The following is a 23,288-nucleotide window of genomic DNA, read 5'->3' on the forward strand; positions in this document are numbered from 1 at the left end:
CCCGAATGCACTACACCTTGTCTCTCAATTCTCCATAATAACAAAAATTCCTCCAATAGTAGGTCACTTCTATTACATTTATTTATTTTTTATTTCACCTTTATTTAACCAGGTAGGCTAGTTGAAAACGAGGTCTCATTTACAATTGTGACCTGGCCAAGATAAAGCATAGCAGTGTGAACAGACAACAACACAGTTACACATGGAGTAAACAATAAACAAGTCAATAACACAGTAGAAAAAAATAAAAAAATAGTATATATACATTGTGTGCAAAAGGCATGAGGAGGTAGGCAAATAATTACAATTTAGCAGATTAACACTGGAGTGATAAATGATCAGATGGTCATGTGCAGGTAGAGATACTGGTGTGCAAAAGAGCAGAAAAGTAAATAAATACAGTATGGGGATGAGGTAGGTCAATTGGGTGGGCTATTTACCGATGGACTATGTACAGCTGCAGCGATTGGTTAGCTGCTCAGATAGCAGATGTTTAAAGTTGGTGAGGGAGATAAAAGTCTCCAACTTCAGCGATTTTTGCAATTCGTTCCAGTCACAGGCAGCAGATGACAAACTATTCAATACAGAATCTGAGCATACTACAATTCTGATAGGTTAAACGTCCTGGAGGGCAGCTACTACTATCGCCAACAGTTCAACAGAGTAAACTGACAGTTCATCTGTTAGTCTTCAACATAACTCCACATCAACTTGCGTAATGTAAATGCCTGCTCCTGTATGACCACTATCTGGGTCCTTGGAGCCATCTGTAAAAATCTGTAAACTATAAAAGCTTCTACCAATGTAATTATTAACCGGTTCCCCTATATCACTCACTTTGGTCTCTTCACCAGTGGTTAATGCGTCTGACCAAGGACTTGGGCATGTCCTACGTCGACAATTTTGACTCCTTCTGGAATAGGCCTGGCTACTTTGTGGAAGACTGAATTCACCTGGGTGAAAATGGCTCCCGGCTGTTGTCATCAAACATTGGAAAGGTTGTTGGTCAACTAAATTGATGCGATGAAAACATTAGCATTATATGTAAGTCAGTTTTTACCATCTCCTCTTTGGTCTCTATGAGAGTTCCACATGTTGTATCTGAAAGTGGTGACATGCCAAATGGTGCTAACTGGATAAATGTAATTGTTATTCCTACTTTGTTTTATTTTCCTAATAGGTATAATCCAATCTTTGAGTCTCATGTTGTGCTGAAATCTCAAAGTAATCTGACTTGTATTGAAACTCTGTATGATTTTAAATGCAGAAATAGTTTGATATTTTTACATCTTAATATTTGTAGTTTATTACCTAAAATAGATCATGTCAAGATCTGGTTCTCTCAGGCAGACACTGATATTTTTATTGATTTTGAGACATGTTTAAATGATAAAACCCTGGACGCTGATATTTCTATGGATGGTTACAAGGTGTTTAGGGCGGATAGGAAAGGCAAAGGTGGTGGTGTTGCTATTTACAGAAGGAATATTCTTCCTGTGTCTCTGTTAAAGGCTACCTCCAATCCTAAACAATTTTAATTGTTGGATTTAAGTCTTCAGTTGGGTTCAAACTCAAAAATAACAGTTATAGGAATCTGTCATCCACCCTCCGCCAAGAAGTGTGTACTAAACAAACTCATTGATTTAATTGCCATTTTTATCACTTGAGATTTTAATCTTGCATAGGGAATGCAGGATGCTGACTGTTTAAATGATTTTTGTACTAATCTACATTTGACCCAGCTGATCACAAAGCCCACTCGCCCAAACATAAAGGACCCTACGAAATCGACTTTGATTGACCTCATATTTACAAATACTCCATAGAAATATGTTGGGAGTGGGGTATTTGCTTTGGATATTAGTGACCACTGTCCTATTGTATGTGTCAAGGATATACAGATCCAAACCTTGTTTTATCAACAAGAGGAATTTAAAAAATGTCAATGAACAGGCCTTTTTTGTGACCTTTATTTTGGTGACTTTGATTGTATTGCAACTATACCTGACCCAGAGTTGGCTCTGAACCATTTCACAAATGTTTTCAATTGTATTGTAGATAAACATGCTCCCTTTAAAAAACTGAGAATTAAAAATTGGTCTTGCCCTTGGTTCAGTCCAGAGCTATCTGAAGTCATACACAACAGAGATGCTGCCTGGGCCAAAGCTAGATTCACGGACTCGGGCCCAGACTGGCAGTCTTTTAGGCAGTTGAGAAATCTATGTGTAAAACTAAGTTAAAAAAGCAAAATCTGATTTTTATGTTAATACTCTCATGACGTTACCCTGTTGGGTGAGGTTTATGACCCCCCCATAAATACCTTTCCCCCTTATCTCTCCACTCTACAGAATGGACTCTGGAAAGCCCTGTGTTACCACCGAGAAAGTATGGTACCATCAAATGTTAGGGGAATGGAACAATATTTCCCTATCTCAACCAGTTATAAGTGTCCGTTGGTACTTAAAGAATGTGATGTCAGATCAGTTGTTGTCTGGGACATTATATCTGATGATAGGATGACATAAATTGTATCTTGGAAAGTCTACACATTCTAGTTATCAGATTCACATGGAATTGTTATAATTTAAATGTTTAAATATGAAACTATTTGTAAAAAATATTAAATGTAATTTTAGCCTCCTAAATAAGATAATTGTTTCATAGTAAAACATAGGCCCACTCAGTGGCCACGCCCAACTGAACAGACATTGGTTGAGAACTATGAAACACGCCCTTCTCTCCCCCAGTACAAAAGCTCATTGACGGAAGTCAAACTCAGTACCCGATGACGTGAGGACTGGTGTCCATATGTTTAAAAGGGCTAATTTCAACTACAACTTAACAAATGTAACATTTAGTTCCAGAAATGTTAAGACTACTGTCCTAACATTTAAAAAGGCAAATTTCAACGTGGAGGTGACGATCACCACGCTGGAATGATTCATTTTGACTAGACCAGCCAGAATATTAGTATTTGCTAGCTTTGCCTTTAAATGGTTTAACGTGGGTCAAACGTTTCGGGGAACCTTCCACAAGCTTCCCAGAATAAGTTGGGTGAATTTTGGCCCATTCCTCCTGACAGAGCTGGTGTAACTGAGTCAGGTTTGTAGGCCTCCTTGCTCTCACACACTTTTTCAGTTCTGCCCACAAATGTTCTATAGGATTGAGGTCAGGGCTTTGTGATGGCCACTCCAATACCTTGACTTTGTTGTCCTCAAGCCATTTTACCACAACTTTGGAAGTATGCTTGTGGTCATTGTCTATTTGGAAGACCCATTTGCGACCAAGCTTTAACTTCCTGAATGATTCCTTGAAATGTTGCTTCAATATATCCACATAATTTTCCTCCTGCAGCAAAGCACCCCCACAACATGATGCTGCCACCCCCGTGCTTCATGGTTGGGATGGTGTTCTTCAGCTTGCAAGCCTCCCCCTTTTTCCTCCAAACATAATGATGGTCATTATGGCCAAACAGTTCTATTTTTGTTTCATCAGACCAGAGGACATTTCTCCAAAAAGTACAATCTTTGTGCCCATGTGAGTTGCAAACCTTAGCCTGGCTTTTTTATGGCGGTTTTTGAACAGTGGCTTCTTTCTTGCTGGGCGGCCATTCAGGTTATGTCGATATAGGACTCGTTTTACTGTGGATATAGACTTTTGTACCTGTTTCCTCAAGCATCTTCACAAGGTCCTGCGCAGTTGTTCTGTGATTGATTTGCACTTTTCACACCAAAGTACGTTCATCTATGCGTGGTCCCATGGTGTTTACATTAGCATTCTATTGTTTGTACAGATGAACGTGGTACCTTCAGGCGTTTGGAACTTGCTCCCAAGGATGAACCAGACTTGTGGAGGTCTACATTTTGAAATTATTTTTCTGAGGTCTTGGCTGATTTCTTTTGATTTTCACATGATGTCAACCAAAGAGGTACTGAGTTTGAAGGTAGTCCTTGAAATACATCCACAGGTAAACCTCCAATTGACTCAAATGATGTCAATTAACCTATCAGAAGCTTCTAAAGCCATTATATCATTTTCTGGAATTTTCCAAGCTATTTAAAGGTACAGTCAACTTTGTGTATGTAAACTTCTGACCCACTGGAATTGTGATACATTGAATTATAAGTCAAATAATCTGTCTGTAAACAATTGTTGGTAAAATTACTTGTGTCATGCACAAAATAGATGTCCTAGCCGACTTGCCAAAACTATAGTTTATTAGTAAGAAATTTGTGGAGTGGTTGAAAAACGAGTTTTAATGACTCCAACCTAAGTGTATGTAAACTTAAATTTGTGTATTGCTGATTCAACGTATTAGCTAGGGTTTGTGCAGATAAACAAGTACTTACAACAATCAGAATGAGACCGATCGAGGTGACGATTAATAATTGACTGCTATTGATATAAAAGATCTTCAGATCTTTAAGAGAGTGGATTCGGGAGATAACCGCTCTATATAAATTAATGCTTCCGTGGTGCCCCAGGTTATTACTGGTTCAAATGTTGTATGGTTTAATTCAATCACGTAATCAATTAAACGTTAGGTAATCGATTTGATAAAATAGCATGTCATGTAATTTAATCAGTCAGAGACATGACAATACATGACCTGAATGGACAGGGAACCCAACTACATTTTCGAAAGCTGTTAAATCACTGAAGGGTTGTGTCTCCTCTTCTCTCCCCCAATAAATTAATTGAGATTCTGGCCCCATTACTGACAAAATTAATATAATTAATTAATTGTATCACAATTTTATCCCTGCTGGCTTTATATTGGAATTAATTTCAAAGCCAGCTCTTGAAAAGAGTGGTTTGGATGTAAATGACGAAAATCTATTGAAAGATACTGAAAATTCTGTCCAGGAGTTTTCTTTTCGGGAAATTCACTGATAAGCTAGTCCTGGATGCTTTGTTAACATCAGACAAAAATAAATCCACAGGGGCTGATAATTTGGAGCCTGGTCTGCCTAAGTGTGCATCACACCTTATTCCTGGTTCGGTAGCCCACATTTTTTAATTAACATTGTCATCAGGAAGTATTCCAAAAGCATGAAAATACGCATATGTGCTGCCACTCCATCAGGGTGGGGAGAGAAATGATCTTGACAACTATCGCCCCATTTCAAGACTACCTTGTTTAGCTAAGATTCTTGAATCCTTGGTTAATGTACGACTTTGTTCCTTTTAATCTGATAATTGTATCCTTAATATAAACCAATCAGTGTTTAGGCCTGGGCATAGTACTACCACAGCAACCACGCTAGTTGTTAATGATCTTGTCAATGCCATGGATGCTAAAAAGAGCTGTGCTGCCTTGTTCATTGACCTGTCAAAGATGTTTGACACTGTTGATCATTCTGTTTTGCTGAAGAAATTATCAAGAGTAGGCCTGGAATATACAGCCTGTTTATGGTTTCAGAATTATCTTAGCGACAGATAATTGGTGCTTTGAGAAGATGGCTGATTTACGTGCTCCTAACCAACTGTGTTTTTTTTGTTGTTTTTTTTTGGGGGGGGGGGGTTACATTTTTTGTAACTTATTTTTTTACTTATTTTGTACACAATGTTGCTGCTACCATCTCTTATGACCGAAAATAACTTCTGGACATCAGAAAAGCGATTAGTGGCAGAAGCTTTTTTTCCATTACGAGCCCCACGTGAAGGACATACTGCTTTCCTGGGAACAGGAAAGCAGAAAAAAGAGGATACAGAGAACATGAGGGTGGAAGTCGGTCTGCCTTCTGAGAATTCCTAGCCAATCAAATAAGCCAACCACTGCCTTCTGTTCTACTAGCTAATGTGCAATCATTGGAAAATAAAATCGATGACCTACGAGGAAGATTAAACGACCAAGAGGACATTAACAACTGTAATATCTTATGCTTCACGGAGTCGTGGCTGAACAATGACATTATCAACATACAGCAGGCTGGTTATACGCTGTGTAGGCAGGATAGAACAGCAGCGTCTGGTAAGACAAGGGGTGGCGGACTATGTATATTTGTAAGCAACAGCTGGTGCACGATATCAGGAAGTCTCAAGATTTTGCTCATCTGAGGTAGAGTATCTCATGATAAGCTGTAGACCACACTATCTACCTAGTGCGTTTTCATCTGTATTTTTCGTAGCTTTCTACATACCACCACAGACCGATGCTGGTACTAAGACCACACTCAATGAGTTGTATTCCGCCATAAGCAAACAGGAAAACTCTCATCCAGAGGCGGCACTCCTAGTGGCTGAGTACGTTAATGCAGGGAAACTTAAATCCGTTTTACCAAATTTCTCTCGGCATGTTAAATGTGCAACCAGAGTGAAAAAAACTCTAGACCACCTTTACTCCACACAGAAAGACGCATGCAAAGCTCTCCCTCGCCCTCCATTTGGCAAATCTGACCATAATTCTATCCTCCTGATTCCTGCTTACAAGCAAAAATTAAACCAGGAAGCACCATTGACTCAGTCAATACAAAAGTGGTCAGATGATGCAGATGCTAAGCTACAGGACTGTTTTGCTTGCACAGACTGGAATATGTTCCGGGATTCTTCTGATGGCATTGAGGAGTACACCACATTAGTCATAGGTTCATCAATACGTGCATCGATGACGTCCCCCCCACAGTGAACGTACGTACATACTCCAAACAGAAGCCATGGATTACAGGCAACATCCGCACTGAGCTAAAGGCTAGAGCTGCCGCTTTCAGGGGAGTGGGACTCTGACATCCGACGCTCATCGGATGTGGCAGGGCTTGCAAACCATTACAGACTACAAAGTGAAGCACACCCAAGAGCTGCCTAGTGACACGAGCCTACCAGATGAGCTAAACTACTTCTATGCTCGCTTCGAGGCAAATAACACTGAAACATGCATGAGAATCATCACACATCTGTCTGCTACTCTGTACCTCCTGGACTCTGATCTGGTTTTTACCTTTTGCCTGTCCACGACCATTCTCTTGCCTACCCCTTTGGATTAATAAACATTGTATGACTCCAACCATCTGCATCTGGGTCTCACCTTGTGTCATGATAGTAATAATAGCTATAGTATTGGCACCTGAAAGCTGGGTGTGGCATTCCAGTTGTTCTTGGTTAGCTAGCTAGCTTCTTCAACCCACATTGACAGTAGTGAGTTCTAGTGACGATGAAATCGTAAACCATTTCTCAGTAGTCAGAACACTCAAGAGGCAAAGCACAGCCCCAATGCATCGGGAGTGGCTAACAAGCTCTTGCATGGTTTACATGAAACATGTAGGTATTGCAGACTTGGTCAGGGAGAGGTTGAAAATGTCAGTGAAGACACTTGCCAGTTGCCAGTGAGTACACATCCTGGTAGTCCGTCTGGCCCCGCAGCCTTGTGAATGCTAACCTGTTCAAAGGTCTTGCTCATATCGGCTACAGAGAGCGTGATCACACAGTCGTACAGAACAGCTGGTGCTCTCATGCATGCTTCAGTGTTGCTTGCCTCAATGCGAGCATAAAAGGCATTTGACTTGTATGGTAGGCTCGTGTCACTGGGCAGTTCACGGCTGGGTTTCCCTTTTGTGGTCCGAAATAGTATTGATGCTTTGCCTGTTTGATGGTTCGTCTGAGGGCATAGCGGGATTTCTTATAAGCGTCCAGATTAGCGTTCCAGCTCTAGCCTTTAGCTCGGTGCAGATGTTGCCTGTATTCCATGGCTTCTGGTTGGGATATGTACGTATGGTCACTGTGGGGACGATGTCGTCGGTGCACTTATTGATGAAGCCGGTGACTGAGGTGGTATACTCCTCAATGCTGCAGCAGGTAGCCTAGTGGTTAGAGCATTGGGCCAGTAACCGAAAGGCTGCTGGATGGAATCCCTAAACTGACAAGATAAAAATCTGCCGTTCTGCCCCTGAACAAGGAAGTTAACCCACTGTTCCCCGGTAGGCCATCATTGAAAATAATAATTTGTTCTTAACTGACTTGCCTAGTTAAATAAAGTTTAAATAAAAATATTTAAATGCCATTGGATGAATCCCGGAACATATTCCAGTTTGTGTTAGCAAAACAGTCCTGTAGCGTATCATTCACGTCATCTGACCACTTCCGTATTGAGCGAGTCCCTGGTACTTCCTGCTTTAGTTTTGCTTTTAAGCAGGATTCAGGAGGATAGAATTATGGTCAGATTTGCCAAATGGAGGGCGAGCGAGAGCTTTGTATGAGTCTCTGTGTGTGGAGTAAAGGTGGTCTAGAGTGCTGGTAGAAATGAGGTAAAACCGATTTAAGTTTGACTGCATAAATGTCCCCGGCCATTAGGAGCGCTGCTTCTGCATGAGCATTTTCTTGTTTCCTTATGGTTTTATACAGCTCTATTAGTGTGGTCTTAGTGCCAGCATCAGTTTGCTTTGGAAATAGATGGCTATAGATGAAAACTCTCTTGGTACAGCTTATCATGAGGTACTCTACCACAGGCGAGCAATACCTCAAGACTTCCTTAATATTAGACATTGTGCACCAGCTGTTATTGACAAATAGACCCACACCCCCACTACTCGTCTTACCAGACGCAGCTGTTCTGTCCTGCCGATGCATGGAAAACCCAGCCAAATATATATTATCCGTGTCGTCGTTCAGCCACGACTCAGTGAAACATATGATATTACAGTTTTTAATGTCCCGTTGGTAGAATAGTCTCGAACGGAGATCATCCAGTTGATTTTCCAGTGATTGCAGGTTGGCCAATAGAGCAGATGGTAGAGGTGGGTCACCCAATCGCCGACAAATTCTAAAAGGCACCCGATCTCTGCCCAATTTTCTTCACGCAAATGACAGGGATTTGATCTCAGAGAAGCAGTATATCCTTCTCATTGGACTCTTTAAAGAAACAAATCTTTGTCCAGTTCGAGATGAGTAATCGCTGTTCTGATATCCAGAAGCTTTTTTCAGTCATAAGAGACTGTAGCAGCAACATTATGTACAAAATAAGTTACAATGTGAAAAACACACAAAATAGCACAGTTGGTTAGGAGCCCGTAAAACGGCACCATTGTATTTGTAATCCTGTAACTGATTCTATCAAAAATGAATTATCCTCATGGTTACGGATGGATTCAATGGATGGTGCTTTTAAGTCTGAGGGGCTATCTCGTGCATCCACATTTTTTAAATCTATTGACATTCCCAAATACACTTGCCCTACCTTAGGCTATTGTACGTCATATGGAAAAACAAGCTACATAAGATAAAAAAGAGATGTTATCACCAACAGGCATAGCCACGTAAGTAGGGGTGCTGAGAGTGTTGCTGCAACCCTTGAAAAATACAAACGTAAAAAAAAGATGTTTTGCACAAAAGTAGTGGATTGGGCCTTTATCAGTCCTGTATTTGCAGACCGTTATAGATCGTTACAAAAGAAATTCAGCATCTCAGCTTTGGCAAAAAAGGTAGTTGTATAATTAAGAACAGTATCTTGCTGGGTTCAATAGTTGGAATTGTAAGAGTTGTTGCTCTGTCCCTTTCTCTGCGATCATCATTCTAATGGAATCCAGAAAGAACAAAACCCTGTCCTCAAACATTTACATCAAAAGGTGCAAAGTTATGGGCAAAGACCCAAAACATCCACATCAAATTAAATATTTTTCTTGATCAAATAAGATGGAAAACAACCACTTTTTGTGCAGTATTAATTTACCATCCTTACAAACCACTTAATGTAAATGACTGTATTGTACATAGGATGGTCATCTAGGTTTGTACCTCTAGACTTTCCATCACCATGGAGAAAAACAATGACAATTCAGTAATTGAGTACATTGAGACATCAAGTGGTTTGTGATGTGACGATGTCGCTCATTTGGTAGAGAATGGCGCTTACAACACTAGGGTTGTGGGTTTGATTCCCACGGGGAACCAATACAAAGAAGTTTGAAAATGTATGCACACAGTAATGCAAGTTGCTCTGGATAAGAGTGTCTACTAAAATGTGAAAGGAATGAATAGACCATTTCAGTTTCCACATAGAAATAAGTTGCATTTGCAAAGTATTTCAATAAACTGGAAAACATATCAAGCAAGTATTTAAACCTAGATATGTTTTATTATTCAGATTAACTGTTTTGTACAGATAATTATCAGGCTCAAATTACAAATGCTGGTAAACACTGAAATACAAATACACTTAGTACATTTTTCTTCACAAAAGTAGTTCACTGGGACTTTACTAGTCCTGTATTAGCGGACGATATACATGTCGATGTCTTCAGAGAAAGCATGTTTTTCCTTCTGCATCGCATCTGAACTAAACTGGATCTATTGAACACTTATTTTGGAATTGTTTACATAGTGATGTGTTCTGGACTGATGTGAAGATATATCTTGGCAACAAGATGCAAACAACCATTGAAATATCTAAGTTTAACATATTATTGTACTACACTGATTCTACAATTGAACATGTTCATACACAAATAAATGTATAAAGAAAAATACAATTTTATATATTTTTAACTGATTTGAAAAATTATAATTAAATGTCTCTTCACTTTATTTAACTAGGCAAGTGAATTAAGAACAAATTCTTATTTACAACAACAGCCTAGGAAAAGTGGGTTAACTGCCTTGTTCAGCAGCAGAACGACAGATTTTTACCTTGTCAGCTCAGGGATTTGATCTAGCAACCTTTTGGTTACTGGCCCAATGCTCTAACCACTAGGCTACCTGCCACCTCTTGGCTGTACTTGATTTGAAATGTGGATTTATTTTTTATTTATTTGTCCTCTTTGTAATTTATTCTTTATGTAATCCCTCTGTCTCTTGTATGTCACTGTTTAATCAAATGTTTTTATATATATATATATATATTTTTTTTTTTAAAAATTAAGATAACTTAGCGAATGAAGCCAGGCTTTCACTTGTTTATATACTCTGCTAACTTCTGCACTAACCACACTTTACCTTCTGATTATGTTGGAGCACTAGATCTGTTGATCGTTGGAGTCAAGTATTAAATGGGTTTAGCACAAAGGCTTTCAAAGGCTCTTCTTTCGCTTTACTTTCGTACAGGTGGATGGCAACAAAATGAAAGGTGCATACACCACCACCTACTGTACTGAAGTGTGAGGCCGGTCCCTATTCATCTATTTATCAAGCCCGGTGTTTCCACCCACTGTTCTGGCGTATGAACTCATTATACTTTTTGACATAAAAGGGAAGGATGGGGAAAAGGCAAGAAAATTTGCTCTACCAAATAACCCTAGACCAATTAAAACCTCACCACTATTCCACTACTTGACCCTATCTGATCCTACTTTAGGCCAGCAGCCTACGAGGATGGGACACTGTCGTTCAACACACCTTGTAACTCTTCTGCAAAACATCTCCTACACCCAAGTACTTCTCTGCAGCTGCCACCACAGCATCTTTTTTCTGTTATTTACATTCCATTTCTGCAGTAGAGTTGATAACCATGAACGCTAAGAAGCCAACTTTATGCGGCCTACTCACAGGGAGCCTCTTAGGATCCCTCACCCTGGACTCATCCTCCTCTACTACTCTCTTCACTGCCTCAGCATACAATACCTTCTGTACTACTTTGATCCTGGCAACTTCAACCTGCCTTACTCTCACCAGATACTTCTGATCTCCAACACCATGGGTACCCCTACAGTTTTCGCACCAACACTACACATTCCTTTGTCTCATGCCCTCATGCACATTTCTCACATCTAGGAATCTCCCTCCTACACACTGTTGCAACATGACCATAAGTTTGGCACCTTAAACACCGTAATGGGTTTGGGACAAAAGCTCTCACGGGATAACTGACTTGAATTTGTTGGGTAAAGACTCTGCATCAAAACTCAACAGGATAGTGAGTGTCTTCTCTGTTTCACCAACTCTCTCCACCAGGTCTGCATCACACCAAATGGCGGGCGTCAGACACTGGGAATCTTCCATTTCAGTCCTCCTCAACACTTAACACCACGCCAGTCATCACTGCTTTCAATGGCGCCCTGCTCTGGAGAGCAAAGCAAGCCACAGGTCCCCCCCCAAGGTGTGCGGTGCGGAGCACCTGCTCTCTCTAGATGAAAGGCACACAAAAAAATGTATTGAGTCCACTTTTAGTTACTTTCACCGATTCAACAGCCCCCAACCGCTTCTACACCAATCCAGACACCACATATGGATCAGCCAGAAGGCAAGGATCCATTCTCTCCAAAAAAATCTCACTCCCACTGGGTTAGAATCATCCTTGTCATCATTGGGGTGAGGCCCAAACACGGCAACCTTCACTGCACCTGCCACCGCAGGTAATTCATCTTCACACTTGTCAGGTTAAATTTCTGAACTACCGGAGTATGGTTTCAAGTACAAAAATAAAAAAAACAAATCTTCCTCACCACACCGCTTCCCTCTACACTCAGCTCCTTTCCTTCTTCCACTCTGTCCATTTCCACATCTCCATGCTCTTTACGCTCCTTTATCCACAGTAACAGCAAACTGTTAAAATGGTCATTGTATCTTGAATATTACACCATGTCACGTCCACTCAAAAACTTCTACCCGGCTTCTTCTTTGAGGTTTTTTGGAAGATTGCAACCGACAAGGTGTATTGCCGACACCTACTTTACAAAGCTAGAAAAACATTTATTGCAGGAAAAGGGGGGAAAACAACATACAAAATACAAAAATAGGAATCCTTCAGTCACAGTCCAATTCAAATCACATCCCTACAGGCGCAGGTACCTGTGAGGAGGGAACATTCTTCGACAGGATTCCTTGCAAGGCCTCAGCTGTAAAAATCATTCCCAAAAAAGTCCCAAAAAATGTGGCACTGCACTTACAATAATAGCAACTTTCTCAGATTTCTTCTATTTGTGCTGTGCATTTTATGACCATTGTGTGAATGGATCAGCTTGTCCAAAGCACCCTAACATGAACAGACCAGAGGCAGTGGTTGTGGTTCCTTTTCTTTTGTTTCTTTCACCCGACAAATGAACTCCAGTACAGGGAACAGCCAATGCTGAAACACCAGCGTAACAAAACTAATAAACCTAAACTAAGCCATTGACCTAAAGGTCATGGCCAGAAATGGAAAGCAAAACAACAAAGGCTACTCCTGTCTTAGACAATCATCTACCCATAAGGGTAACAGGAGGAACACTTCTCTCTGCCTAAAGCCTGCCAAGGTTAACAGAGAGACAAGGTGCCCAGTCACAGCCGCTTTCTCAGAGGTAGGAAAAAACCAACGTCCTCACAGGTCCCCGTCTCTACTCCCAATCCTCCCCCAGCTCCTCTCCTGACACACCTGTATAGAGGAAGAGACAAAGCAATTAGTGGTCCCAGCTGTGTACTAATTGGTTTTACACTGAGTACCTTTCCCCTGAGGAGGGTGCTGTTGTGTCGTCATCCTCCGGCTGATAACTGAACTCCCACAATTGCAATAAACGATACAGAGTCCACCTTTTTAACATGCATTATATCAGGATCCATTGGTTGCCGAGAAACATTCACTGGTGCAGGCTCTACTACCCTTGCATCTTCAACGCAGCTCAGTCCTTTGACGCTTCTCGTATAATTGTTTGTGTGTTATTAGTTTAAGCAGACTATGTCTATTGTTGTGACCTAGATGAAGTTCAGACCAAATTTCATGACCAATTTATGCAGAAATCCAGGTATTTCCAAAGGGTTCACATACTTTCTCTTGCCACTGTACGTATAACCTCACTGGCTTTTGATACTATGCCCGTCTGCATATATTTGCCACATGACCAAATATTTTGCACTTATGACACACTGGGCGAAAAAGGTCCATATTAAGGGATATCTTTACATGAAACGCTTTTGATATTCTGGCTGACTTCAGACCATTTCCAATCCAAATGTGTAGTTTTGTGGCTATGCACCATATTTGTGGAATTGCACCACCACACAAATTCTGAATGCAGAGGTGTCTTTTAGACATATATGATATTGGGATTACTCTACATATCACACACACTATGGCCGGATATAGAGTTATTCAATATCCAGAGATATGTGACATCAATTTCTTTTAAATCTCTTCATGTTGACAAATACTCACTGCATAAATCGCATATCTGTGTTTTCTCAGCACATTCACGATATGAAGGTTGTCTTGGCTGAGGTCCATATTCGGATCTTGATATGCTTTTGATATGCTGAATATAAGGACAATTTCTGATGCATTTCTGAGTTTTCAGCACATGGTCAGTAATTTAACAAATATGAAATCCATATTTATCTTTCAAGCACAAATCAATTTTGGATTCCCTCAGGATATCACACATGGTATGGCCGAATATTGACTCATTAGGTATCGTGAGATGTTTATTTGAGTATTGAGGACATGCTCAATAATTTGAAATATACAGTATTAAATCCATATCATTCTTTCAGACACTAGCTATAACTGTTGTATTCCCTCTGCAGAAAGGCGCTCTAAAAGCACTGTAACTGGTAGCCTAACAACAAGAATCAATGTATTTTCTGTGGCGTTCCAACTGTCATTTTAGAATTTGGGCGCCACAAATTAGCGTGTAAACGGTGTGTGGTCGAACTGACAACTGGAGAAACAAAGAGGTGAGAAGATGTTCAGAAAATAACTCAAAGAAGTTAACGCTAAAATGAGTAGCTAGAATAAAGAACGTTAATAGATTTGGCCAGCAGCCATAGGGCTAGCTAGTTTTGTATTTGTATTTTTTTCAAGGCAGCAGCTACTCTTCTTGTGGTCCAGCAAAATTAGGGCAGTTTATACAATTTTTAAAACATGACAATACATTCACTGATTTCAAAACACAGAGTGTGCCTTCAGGCCCCTACTTCACCACTACCACATATCTACAGTACAAAATCTATGTACACTTGTCACAACTTCCGCCGAAGTTGGCTCCCCTGGCTGTTCGGGCGGTGATCGGCGGTCGTCGTCACCGTCCTACTAGCCGCCACCGATTCCTTTTTCGTTTGTCTGTTTGTTTTGTCTTATTAGTTTCACCTGTGTTTCTGTTGTTTGGTTTAATGAGCTTCCCTATGTGTGTGCGTTTTAGGTAGAGGTGGATTTATTTTCTTAACTTGGCACCCTGTGTTTTTTGGGTTGTCACGTTGTTGTCCGCGCCCTGTATTGTTGGGCTTATCATTTTGTGTGCCGAAGTAAAGAGCACATTACTTTACTTTACTTTACTTACTACACTTTACTACACTTTACTACACTTTACTACACTTTACTTTACTTTTCCCACTTTACTACACTTTACTTTACTTTACTTTAAGGAGTCCCCAGTGGAACTCTCTGCGTCTGATTCCTTCACCCACCTAGTCCCGCGTGACAGAATCCCGCACCAACATGGAATCAGCAGGAGCAGCTGCACCTCCTCTCCCATCGAAGGAGGAAAGGGTCCTCCATCATACCAGTGTTCTCCACAGGATTGGTTCTGCAATGGATGGATTGATGGGAAAGGAGTGGCCTTCCCACCTCATCTCCAGCACCCCTTCCTCCAGCACCTCCTGTTCCTGCTACCACATCCGGCTCCGGGGCTCTTTGGCTGGCGCTCCCACGGGAGTATGATGGAACGGCGGCGGGGTGTCAGGGTTTCCTCCTACAACTGGAACTTTACCTGGCGACCGTTCGTCCTACTCCCTCCGGAGAGGAGAGCGTGAGCACCCTCGTCTCCTGTCTGACTGGACGAGCCCTAGAGCGGGCAAACGCAGTGTGGAATGGTCCAGACTCGGCAAGGGATCATTACCCCGATTTCACCCGCCGAATCCGAGCTGTGTTTGACCACCCACCAGAGGGTCGTGCGGCAGGTTCCACCTGCGTCAGGAGACGAGGAGCGCGCAGGACTCTGCCCTGGAGTTCAGGACCTTGGCCGCAGGAGCGGGGTGGAACGACAGGGCCTTGATAGACCATTTCCGATGCAGCCTCAGGGAGGACGTCCGCAGGGAGCTAGCGTGTTGGGACACCACCCTCACGCTGGATGAGCTCATCGACATGGCCATCCGTCTCGACAACCTGCTGGCTGCCCGCGGGCGTTCGGAACAGGTCCTGTCATTTCCACCTCCCAGCCCTCCTGCTCCTATCCCTATGGAGTTAGGGGGGCGGCTTCGAGGGGGACCGGAGGAGGAGTGTCCTCCTGCACCAGTTGTGGTTGGCGAGGACACACGTCCAACCGGTGCTGGAGGACCTCGTCTGGGAGTCGGGAGGGCAGGCGGAGCACTACTCGATCACCCCAGGTGAGTCAGCACCAGACTCACCCAGAGATTCCTGTCAGTCATATGTATGTGTTAACCTCTTTCCCTGGTTTTTCTCCCTCTCTACAGCATAAGGCGCTAGTCGATTCAGGCGCAGCTGTGAATTTCATGGATTGGGGGCTCGCGTTAAGGCTAGGGATTCCCCTTGTGTCGTTAGACCTACCTTTCCCTGTGCACTCCTTAGATAGCCGACCATTAGGGTCAGGAGTGGTCAGGGAGGCCACGACGCCGCTGGACATGGTAACGCAGGGGAGTCATAAGGAGCAGATTAGTCTGTTCCTTATCGATTCACCTGCGTTTCCAGTGGTGTTGGGAATTCCCTGGCTAGCTCAGCACAACTCAGTGATTTCCTGGCGACAGGGGGATCTTAAGGGGTGGTCAGAGGAGTGTTCAGGCAGGTGTATAGGAGTTGCTGTTGGTGCGACTACGGTGGAGAGTCCAGACCAGGTTTCCACCGTGCGCATTCCCTCTGAATATGCCGATTTGGCTATCGCCTTCAGTAAAAATAAGGCGACCCAATTACCACGCCATCGTCGAGGGGACTGCGCAATAGACCTCCTGGAGAACGCTGCACTTCCTAGGAGTCACGTGTATCCATTGTCCCAGGAGGAGACAGTAGCTAGCTGAATCACTGGGACAGGGGTACATTTGGCCCTCTGCATCACCTGTCTCCTCGAGCTTCTTTTTTGTGAAGAAGGAGGAGGGAGGTCTGCGTCCGTGCATTGATTATCGAGGTCTAAATTCCATCACAGTGGGGTTTAGTTACCCACTACCTCTCATCGCTACGGCGGTGGAATCATTTCACGGGGTGCGCTTCTTCACAAAACTGGACCTGAGGAGTGCGTATAATCTGGTGTTTATCCAGGGAGGAGATGAGTGGAAAACCGCATTTAGTACTACATCTGGCCATTATGAGTACCGCGTCATGCCATATGGGTTGAAAAATGCTCCAGTAGTCTTCCAATCCTTTGTAGATGAGATTCTCCGAGACCTGCTCGGGCAGGGAGTGGTAGTGTACATCGATGACATCTTGATCTATTCTGCCACACGCGCGGCGCATGTGTCTCTGGTGCGTAAGGTACTTGGGCGACTGCTGGAGCATGACCTGTATTGCAAGGCGGAGAAATGTGTGTTCTACAAGCAGGCCGTTTCCTTCCTGGGTTATCGTATTTCCACCTCCGGGGTGGTGATGGAGGGTGACCGCGTTACAGCCGTGCGTAATTGGCCGACTCCGACCAATGAAAGAGTGAAAGAGGTGCAGCTGTTTTTAGGGTTTGTCAATTACTACCGGAGGTTTATCTGAGGTTTTGGTTAGATGGCTGCTCCCATTACCTCACTGCTGAAGGGAGGACCGGTGCGCTTGCGTTGTTCAGCCGAGGCGGGCAGAGCTTTCAGTCGTCTGAAGGAGCTGTTCACCAATGCGCCCGTGTTGGCTTATCCGGACCCCTCTTTAGCGTTCATAGTGGAGGTGGATGCGTCCGAGGCGGGGGTCGGGGCCGTGCTGTCCCAGCGCTTGGGTGTGCCACCCAAGCTCCACCCTTGTGCCTTCTTTTCGAGCAAGCTCGGTTCGGCGGAGCGGAACTATGACGTGGGGGACCGGGAGTTGTTAGCTGTAGTCAAGGCTCTGAAGGTTTGTAGACATTGGCTTGAGGGGGCGAAACACCCTTTTGTCATCTGGACTGACCATCGTAATCTCGATTATATCCGGGCAGCGAGGAGACTAAATCCGCATCAAGCTAGATGGGCCAACACTGCATATGTTATCGTGTGTGTGTATATGCATTTGTCTGTGTCTATGTTTGTGTTGCTTCACAGTCCCTGCTGTTCCATAAGGTGTTTTTTTTCTGCTTTTTAAATCAAATTTTACTGCTTGCATCAGTTACTTGATGTGGAATAAAATTCCACATAGTCATGGCATTATGTGGTACTGTGCACCTCCCATAGTCTGTTCTGGACTTGGGGACTGTGAAGAGACCTCTTGTGGCATGTCTTGTGGGGTATGTATGGGTGTCCGAGCTGTGTACCAGTAGTTCAAATAGACAGCTCGGTGTATTCAACATATACCTCTCACAAATACAGGTAGTGATGAAGTAAATCTCTCCTCCACTTTGAACTAGGAGAGATTGACATGCATATTAATAATATTAACTCTCTGTGTACATCCGAGGGCCAGCCGTGCTGCCCTGTTCTGAGCCAATTGCAAAAAAGTCATTTTTTTTGTGGCAACTGACCACACGACTAAACAGTAGTACAGGTGTGACAAACTAGGGCCTGTAGGACCTGCCTTGTTGATAGTGTTGTTAAAAAGGCAGAGCAGCGCTTTATTATGGACATACTTCTCCCCATCTTAGCTACTGTTGTATCAAAATGTTTTGACCAGGACAGTTTACAATCCAGGGTTACTCCAAGCTGTTTAGTCACCTCAACTTTTCCACATTATTTGTTTAGTTGAGGTTTAGGGTTTAGTGAATGATTTGTCCCATATCCAATGCTTTTAGTTTTAGAAATATTTAGGCTTTACTCAAAGCCAGTGGCATGTCATTAGTAAAGATTTTTAAAAGTTATGGGCCTAGACAGCTGCCCTGGGGAATTATGTTGGAGAGGCTTCCATTAAATTGGGGCAGCAGGGTAGCCTAGTGGTTAGAGCGTTGGACTAGTAACTGGAAGGTTGACCCTGAACAGGCAGTTAACCCACTGTTCCTAGGCCATCATTAAAAATAAGAATTTGTTCTTAACTGACTTGCCTAGTTAAATAAAGGTAAAAATGTAATTAAAGAACACCCTCTGACAGGTCATTTTTTGTAACATTTTTAAATATATATATTTTTCACATTTAATTTAACCTTTATTTAACTAGGCAAGTCAGTTAAGAAAAAAAGTATTATTTATAGTGATGGCCTACACCGGCCAAACCCAGACGATGCTGAGCCAATTGTGCGACACCCAATCACGGCCGGTTGTGATACAGCCTCCAATTGATCCAGGGTGTCGGCAGTGGCGCCTCAAGCACTGAGATGCAGTGGCTTAGACCTCTGCGCCACTTGGGAGTAAAGTTATCTCACATAGGTTTTTCCAGCAGCAGATTATGATCGATAATGTCAAAAGTTGCACTGAAGTCTAACAAAACAGCCCACACAATCTTTGAATCATCAATTTCTCTCAGGCAATCATGAGTCATTTGTGTAGGTGCTGTGCTTGTTGAATGTCCTTCCCTACATTTTTTTAATTTATTTTTTTATTTCACCTTTATTTAACCAGGTAGGCAAGTTGAGAACAAGTTTTCATTTACAATTGCGAAATGGCCAAGATAAAGCAAGGCAGTTCGACACATACAACAACACAGAGTTACACATGGAGTAAAACAAACATACAGTCAATAATACAGTATAAACAAGTCTATATACGATGTGAGCAAATGAGGTGAGTTAAGGGAGGTAAAGGCAAAAAAAGGCCATGGTGGCAAAGTAAATACAATATAGCAAGTAAAACACTGGAATGGTAGATTTACAATGGAAGGATGTGCAAAGTAGAAATAAAAATAATGGGGTGCAAAGGAGCAAAATAAATAAATAAATTAAATACAGTAGGGAAAGAGGTAGTTGTTTTGGCTAAATTATAGTGGGCTGTGTACAGGTGCAGTAATCTGTGAGCTGCTCTGACAGTTGGTGCTTAAAGCTAGTGAGGGAGATAAGTGTTTCCAGGTTCAGAGATTTTTGTAGTTCGTTCCAGTCATTGGCAGCAGAGAACTGGAAGGAGAGGCGGCCAAAGGAAGAATTGGTTTTGGGGGTGACTAGAGAGATATACCTGCTGGAGCGTGTGCTACAGGTGGGAGATGCTATGGTGACCAGCGATAAGGGGGGACTTTACCTTGCAGGGTCTTGTAGATGACATGGAGCCAGTGGGTTTGGCGACGAGTATGAAGCGAGGGCCAGCCAACGAGAGCGTACAGGTCGCAATGGTGGGTAGTATATGGGGCTTTGGTGACAAAACGGATTGCACTGTGATAGACTGCATCCAATTTGTTGAGTAGGGTATTGGAGGCTATTTTGTAAATGACATCGCCAAAGTCGAGGATTGGCAGGATGGTCAGTTTTACAAGGGTATGTTTGGCAGCATGAGTGAAGGATGCTTTGTTGCGAAATAGGAAGCCAATTCTAGTTTTAACTTTGGATTGGAGATGTTTGACATGGGTCTGGAAGGAGAGTTTACAGTCTAACCAGACACCTAAGTATTTGTAGTTGTCCACGTATTCTAAGTCAGAGCCGTCCAGAGTAGTGATGTTGGACAGGCGGACAGGTGCAGGTAGCGATCGGTTGAAGAGCAAACATTTAGTTTTACTTGTATTTAAGAGCAATTGGAGGCCACTGAAGGAGAGTTGTATGGCATTGAAGCTTGCCTGGAGGGTTATTAACACAGTGTCCAAAGAAGGGCCAGAAGTATACAGAATGGTGTCGTCTGCGTAGAGGTGGATCAGAGACTCACCAGCGGCAAGAGCGACCTCATTGATGTATACAGAGAAGAGAGTCGGTCCAAGAATTGAACCCTGTGGCACCCCCATAGAGACTGCCAGAGGTCCGGACAGCAGACCCTCCGATTTGACACACTGAACTCTATCAGAGAAGTAGTTGGTGAACCAGGCGAGGCAATCATTTGAGAAACCAAGGCTGTCGAGTCTGCCGATGAGGATGTGGTGACTGACAGAGTTGAAAGCCTTGGCCAGATCAATGAATATGGCTGCACAGTAATGTTTCTTATCGATGGCGGTTAAGATATCATTTAGGTGCACCCATGACCAGCTCTGAAACAAGATTGCATAGCAGAGAAGGTATGGTGAGATTCGAAATGGTCGGTAATCTGTTTGCTGACTTGGCTTTCGAAGACCTTAGAAAGGTATGGTAGGATAGATATAGGTCTGTAGCAGTTTGGGTCAAGTGTGTCCCCCCCTTTGAAGAGGGGGATGACCGCAGCTGCTTTCCAATCTTTGGGAATCTCAGACGACACAAAAGAGAGGTTGAACAGGCTAGTAAAGGGGTGGCAACAATTTCGGCAGATAATTTTAGAAAGAAAGGGTCCAGATTGTCTAGCCCGGCTAATTTGTAGGGGTCCAGATTTTCCAGCTCTTTCAGAACATCAGCTGACTGGATTTGGGAGAAGGAGTGCTGTTGACCGGGGTAGGAGTAGCCAGGTGGAAAGCATGGCCAGCCTTAGAAAAATGCTTATTGAATTATGGTGGATTTATCAGTGGTGACAGTGTTTCCTATCTTCAGTGCAGTGGGCAGCTGGGAGGAGGTGTTCTTATTCTCCATGGACTTTACAGTGTCCCAGAACTTTTTTGAGTTAGTGTTGCAGGAAGCAAATTTCTGCTTGAAAAAGCTAGCCTGAGCTTTTCTAACTGCCTGTGTATAATGGTTTCTAGCTTCCCTGAACAGCTGCATATCACGGGGGCTGTTCGATGCTAATGCAGAACGCCATAGGATGTTTTTGTGTTGGTTAAGGGCAGTCAGGTCTGGGGAGAACCAAGGGCTATATCTGTTCCTGGTTCTAAATTTCTTTAATGGGGCGTGTTTATTTAAGATGGTTAGGAAGGCATTTAAAAAAAATATCCAGGCATCCTCTACTGACGAGATGAGATCAATATCCTTCCAGGATACCCCGGCCAGGTCGATTAGAAAGGCCTGCTCGCTGAAGTGTTTCAGGGAGCGTTTGACAGTGATGAGTGGGGGTCGTTTCACCGCTGACCCATTACGGATGCAGGCAATGAGGCAGTGATCGCTGAGATCTTGGTTGAAGACAGCAGAGGTGTATTTAGAGGGCAAGTTGGTTAGGATGATATCTATGAGGGTGCCCGTGTTTAAGGCTTTGGGGAGGTACCTGGTAGGTTCATTGATAATTTGTGTGAGATTGAGGGCATCAAGTTTAGATTGTAGGATGGCTGGGGTGTTAAGCATGTTCCAGTTTAGGTCGCCTAGCAGCACGAGCTCTGAAGATAGATGGGGGGCAATCAGTTCACATATGGTGTCCAGAGCACAGCTGGGGGCAGAGGGTGGTCTATAGCAGGCGGCAACGGTGAGAGACTTGTTTTTAGAGAGGTGTATTTTTAAAAGTAGAAGTTCAAATTGTTTGGGTACAGACCTGGATAGTAGGACAGAACTCTGCAGGCTATCTTTGCAGTAGATTGCAACACCGCCCCCTTTGGCAGTTCTATCTTGTCTGAAAATGTTGTAGTTTGGGATTAAAATTTCAGAATTTTTGGTGGTCTTCCTAAGCCAGGATTCAGACACAGCTAGAACATCCGGGTTGGCAGAGTGTGCTAAAGCAGTGAATAGAACAAACTTAGGGAGGAGGCTTCTAATGTTAACATGCATGAAACCAAGGCTATTACGGTTACAGAAGTCGTCAAAAGAGAGCGCCCGGGGAATAGGAGTGGAGCTAGGCACTGCAGGGCCTGGATTCACCTCTACATCGCCAGAGGAACAGAGGAGGAGTAAAATAAGGGTACGGCTAAAAGCAATAAGAATTGGTCGTCTAGAACGTCTGGAACAGAGAGTAAAAGGAGGTTTCTGGGGGCGATAAAATAGCATCAAGGTATAATGTACAGACAAAGGTATGGTAGGATATGAATACAGTGGAGGTAAACCTAGGTATTGAGTGATGAAGAGAGAGGTATTGTCTATAGAAACATCATTGACACCAGGAGATGTCATTGCATGTGTGGGTGCTGAAAGTTTGTTGTCAATGTGTTTACTATAAAATAGCATTGTATCTGGTAAAACACAATTTATTCCAAAAGTTTACTAAGAGTTGGTAACAGGCTAATTGGTTGGTTATTTGAGACAGTAAGTGGGGCTTTACTATTTTTAGGTTGTGGAATGACTTCTGCTTCCCTCCCAGCCTGGGGGCACACACATTCTAGTGGGCTTCAATTGAAAATATGGCAATTGTCCTCAGTAATTTTCCACCCAAGTTGTCAGACCCCGGTGGCTTGTCATTGTTAATATTATTGATTGATAAAAAATAAAATAAAAACAGTTCATGGTTGATGGTCTTCCACA

The sequence above is a fragment of the Oncorhynchus clarkii genome, chromosome 4 (genome assembly GCF_045791955.1).
Source record: "Oncorhynchus clarkii lewisi isolate Uvic-CL-2024 chromosome 4, UVic_Ocla_1.0, whole genome shotgun sequence".
NCBI classification, from domain to species: Eukaryota; Metazoa; Chordata; class Actinopteri; order Salmoniformes; family Salmonidae; genus Oncorhynchus; species Oncorhynchus clarkii.